At 52.8% G+C, this 5285-nt stretch overlaps 1 long non-coding RNA gene across 1 annotated transcript; it reads right to left on the minus strand.

Annotated features, from left to right (window-relative positions):
- Positions 1 to 705: 705 nt before the first annotated feature.
- Positions 706 to 4893, minus strand: LOC144952003 (uncharacterized). Its single transcript, XR_013640566.1, has 3 exons — positions 4808 to 4893; positions 4215 to 4324; positions 706 to 744 (listed from the first exon to the last, which is right to left on the minus strand). It is a non-coding gene; the product is annotated as an uncharacterized LOC144952003 (long non-coding RNA).
- Positions 4894 to 5285: the final 392 nt, after the last annotated feature.

The following is a 5285-nucleotide window of genomic DNA, read 5'->3' on the forward strand; positions in this document are numbered from 1 at the left end:
GAACCAAACCTACCGACGTAGTCTTCTTGGTTCTTTCGGTAAAGTCACGTAGAATGGAAATAATAAAATAACAAAAATTAAACAATAAAATAATTCTCACGACGTTTCGGCCACAACGCAAGCAGCCGTCCTCAGGTGGAGATCAGGTCTGTCGAGAAGACAGCGTCTGAATGAAACACCACCAGGCTTGGAGCGTCTATTTAAGCTGCTGGGATGGAGGGGGGAAGAGCGCCTTGACAAAATAATTTGCATATCAAGAGGAATTTAGCATATTTATGGGAAATGCAGATATGCGATTAGTACTACTTGTGAAATGCGTAAATAGACGCTCCAAGCCTGGGGTGTTTCATTCAGACGCTGTCTTCTCGACAGACCTGATCTCCACCTGAGGACGGCTGCTTGCGTTGTGGCCGAAACGTCGTGAGAATTATTTTATTATGTTTTATATTTTTATTATTTTATTATTTCCCTTCTACGTGACTTTACCGAAAGAACCAAGAAGATGAATCCCTGCAGTCACGAAAGCTTCAAGTCGAAATTCTACCTACGTGACTTCGGCGAAAGACCAAAACAATATTAAAGTTTCAAGTCAAGATCGAATCAAACCCTGCGACGACTTCCCGTCCACCACCAACTCCCCCACCCCCCTCTGAATTCGCGAACAAAAATGGAATGCTCCACCCGGCACCCCCACCACCACCCCCACCGTCTTTCTCCTGCGGTGCAGGGCTTGGACCGTACCATCTGAAGCATAAAAAGGAGGGGGGTAGAGAGAGAAGGGGCAGTGATTCTCATTACCAGACGCTAGCAACAAGTTCAAGTATTAGGTGTACAGCCCTGTGAGCCATTCGGCTCTTGAATCGGGTGCAACCGCAACAAACAAAAACATGAACAAGGAAACATCTTAAAGTGACTATGTGACTGAGTGCAAACAGAAAATCCAAGAAAAGACAGCAAAACATTGCAGCAAAAAACACCGTTACACACCAACGTTGTGTGCAAAAATCCCAGTGGGATGCAAGTCAAACAACAACAACAACAACCACAAGACAACTACGATTAAGGCCATCAGTCAAGTTCAAGTTCATGTATTAGGTATAGCCCTGTGAGCTATTCGGCTCTTGAATCGGGTGCAACCGCAACAAACAAAAAACAAAAACATGAACAAAAAAACATCTTCAAGTGAACATGTGACTGAGTGCAAACAGAAAATCCAAGAAAAGACAGCAAAATATTGCAGAAAAAAACTCCGTTACAGACCAACGTGTTACTCCACGTACAAAAGTTGATGATGATGATGATGGTGACGACGGTGGTGTTGGTGGCATAGGTGGGACAAAGTCATTGTTATGCAAGTCCAAGTCGAGTCGCAAGTCATCAAATTCATGACTCGAGTCTGACTCGAGTCCAAGTCACATGACTCGAGTCCACATCTCATAGGTGGGACAAAGTCATTGTTATGCAAGTCCAAGTCGAGTCGCAAGTCATCAAATTCATGACTCGAGTCTGACTCGAGTCCAAGTCACATGACTCGAGTCCACATCTCAGAGGTGGGACAAAGTCATTGTTATGCAAGTCCAAGTCGAGTCGCAAGTCATCAAATTCATGACTCGAGTCTGACTCGAGTCCAAGTCACATGACTCGAGTCCACATCTCATAGGTGGGACAAAGTCATTGTTATGCAAGTCCAAGTCGAGTCGCAAGTCATCAAATTCATGACTCGAGTCTGACTCGAGTCCAAGTCACATGACTCGAGTCCACATCTCATAGGTGGGACAAAGTCATTGTTATGCAAGTCCAAGTCGAGTCGCAAGTCATCAAATTCATGACTCGAGTCTGACTCGAGTCCAAGTCACATGACTCGAGTCCACACCTCTGGTTGGTGGTGTCGTCATCTGTGATTTTTTTTCCAATTTACTACTGACAAAAGTGTGGTTTCGATTGAAAGCTTTCGTGACTGCAGGGATTCATCTTCTTGGTTCTTTCGGTAAAGTCACGTAGAAGGGGAAATAATAAAAATAATAACAAATAATAAATAATAAATAATTTATATTATTTTATTGTTTTATTTTTATTATTTTATTATTTCCCTTCTAAGTGACTTTACCGAAATAACCAAGAAGAAAAAGTGTGGTTATTGGGTTTTTTCTGTGCTGGGTGGTGATGATGGTGGTGGTGGTGGTGGTGGATGACAGGGAGAAGGGGGGGATGTGTGTGTGTGTGTGCGGTAAACAAACATAAAACATCCAGGGTGATAATTCTCCTGTCGTTTTTGCCACTAGCAAAGTACGAAAACTAGTTAGTTAGCATTTGCTAACTGCAAACGAGTTGGCCTTTGCAAAAAAACAAAACTAAATTAGTTTCAACGGTTTCATTTAACGTCGCTTGCGTTTGTCGCGGTCAAATCTTGTAATCAAAAGTTCGTCGACTTCCTGTTGGCCAATCCATTTCAAATCATGCAACACGTGCTCAGATCCGGCGACGATGCGTGCCTGGCATGAAAATCGCCATCAAATTTCGATTGAAAGCTTTCGTGACTGCAGGGATTCATCTTCTTGGTTCTTTCGGTAAAGTCACGTAGAAGGGAAATAATAAAATAATAAAAATAAAAACGTAATAAAATAATTCTCACGACGTTTCGGCCACAACGCAAGCAGCCGTCCTCCTGTCGAGAAGACAGCGTCTGAATGAAACACCCCAGGCTTGGAGCGTCTATTTACGCATTTCACAAGTAGTACTAATCGCATATCAGCATTTCCCATAAATATGCTAAATTCCTCTTGATATGCAAATTCTGTTGTCAAGGCGCTCTTCACCCCTTCAACCCAGCTTAAATAGACGCTCCAAGCCTGGTGGTGCTCATTCAGATGCTGTCTTCTCGACAGACCTGTTCTCCACCTGAGGACGGCTGCTTGCGTTGTGGCCGAAACCTCGTGAGAATTATTTTATTATGTTTTATTTTATTATTTCCATTCTACGTGACTTTACCGAAAGAACCAAGAAGACGCCATCAAATCATCAACTAATTGCCTCCTTTCAAGCAATTACAATTTTTCGTACGGACGGTTTATTCATTTCATCGATTTTTGTGCGCAGCTCAAAAACGCCGCGGTCCATAAACTGTGGAATCGCCTCGCCCAAGTAGCAGGCGCCGCGTGTCTCAGGCGAGCCTGATCCGTGTGAACGAGTTACGGTCACCATCACTCCACACACACACACAGCGAACACATTGTCCTGCGGAGGGAGCTGGTAGGAACGTTGGGTTGCTCGGTCAATGGCCTGCAGGGTCAACGGCGGCGTGGTGTATTCCGCAAATATGCCCGACTGTGAGGGCGGGCACAAGCCGGCGTGAGTAGGTGAAACGTTGAGTTTTATAAGGGCACCACGGGGTGACCAGCCCCTCCCCACCCAGCCCCACCCCTCCCACCCACCACCCAGCCCCTCCCCACCCAGCCCCATCCTCCCACCCTCCACCCAGCCCCTCCCCACCCAGCCCCTCCCCACCTGCCCCCACCTACCCCCACCTCCCCACCTGCCCCCACCTGCCCCCACCTTCCCCCACCTACCCCACCTACCCCCACCTACCCCCACCACCCCAGCCCCTCCCCACCACCCCACCTCCCCACCTGCCCCCACCTCCCCACCCCCCCACCTCCCCACCCCCCCACCTACCCCCACCTCCCCACCTCCCCACCCCCCCACCTACCCCCACCACCTACCCCCACCTCCCCACCTGCCCCCACCTACCCCACCACCTACCCCCCCCACCTTCCCCCACCTACCCCCACCTGCCCCCACCTCCCCCCACCTCCCCCCTCCCTCCCCACCCCCCCCACCTACCCCCACCACCTACCCCCACCTCCCCACCTCCCCACCTACCCCCACCTCCCCACCTACCCCCACCTACCCCCACCACCTACCCCCACCCCCCCCACCTGCCCCCACCTCCCCACCTACCCCCACCTACCCCCACCACCTACCCCCACCCCCCCCACCTGCCCCCACCTCCCCACCTACCCCCACCTACCCCCACCACCTACCCCCACCCCCCCCACCTGCCCCCACCTCCCCACCTGCCCCCACCTCCCCACCTGCCCCTACCCACCCCACCCCCCCCCCACCCCCACCTGCCCCCACCTCCCCACCTGCCCCCACCCCCACCTGCCCCCACCTCCCCACCTGCCCCTACCCACCCGACCCCCCCCCACCCCCACCTGCCCCCCATCAGCAGATGTCACGCAGCAGCTTCCTGTGGAACTCCGGGTCGGACATCTCTGGGTAGAGGAGCTCCAGGCAGAGGTCCCACAGGCTGTACACCACGTGCCTGCAAAGGCACAGACAAAGGTCCCCCGGATAACCTCCACAGACCGCTGGGGCAAGTGCCGTTAGCGGAGTAGCAGCACCTTTGAAGGCCGCAACGTCACACGAGGGTGGGGGCGGCGGGTGGCCAGCACCACGCCCGACACAAAGACAAAGGTCCCCCGTATAACCTCCACAGACCGCTGGGGCAAGTGCCGTTAGCGAGTGGCAGCACCTGTGTGAAGGCCTGAATGTCACACGAAGGGTGGGTGGCCAGCACCACGCCCGACACAAAGACAAAGTTCCCCCGTATAACCTCAACAGACCGCTGGGGCAAGTGCCATTAGCGAGTAGCAGCACCTGTGAAGGCTGCAACGTCACACGAGGGTGGGGGCGGCGGGTGGCCAGCACCACGCCCGACACAAAGACAAAGCTCCCCCCCCCACACCCCCCGTGTAGCCTCAACAGACCGTTGGGGCAAGTGCTGTTGGCGAGTGGCGGCTTCTACCTGTTGATGGTGGGGTCCTGAATGGAGTCGACGATCATTTCCCAGCATTCCCTGTACTTCGCCGGGCCGATGAGCCACACGGCAAGGCCTGGGCGCGACAACAACAACAGCAACAACAACAACAACACGCACGGCGCAGGGTTAATTAGACCGTTCTATTGACGACACGCAGGAAGGTGGTGGGGGCGGTTGCCTCGTCGCTCCGCGAACTTTGGGGCGCCCCACGGCGCTGGCTGCGAGGATGATGTTCACGACCTCGCCGGGTACGCGGGAGGTCGCGCTAACCGCTGCCGCTCCACCCCAGAGGTCGCAACCGGGTACCCGATACCCGTACCCGGGTACGGGTACCCGTTTGCGACCCTGGTGCGGCCGGGTATGGGTACGGGTAGGCCGTGAGTCACTGGCGAGTCACCGTTTGTCACTCATTTCCCAACGTCTTGTCTCTTCTCACGATTCAAGTTCCTAGAATCAACCCACC

Source organism: Lampetra fluviatilis, chromosome 65 (genome assembly GCF_964198595.1).
Source record: "Lampetra fluviatilis chromosome 65, kcLamFluv1.1, whole genome shotgun sequence".
In the NCBI taxonomy this organism is placed as follows: domain Eukaryota; kingdom Metazoa; phylum Chordata; class Hyperoartia; order Petromyzontiformes; family Petromyzontidae; genus Lampetra; species Lampetra fluviatilis.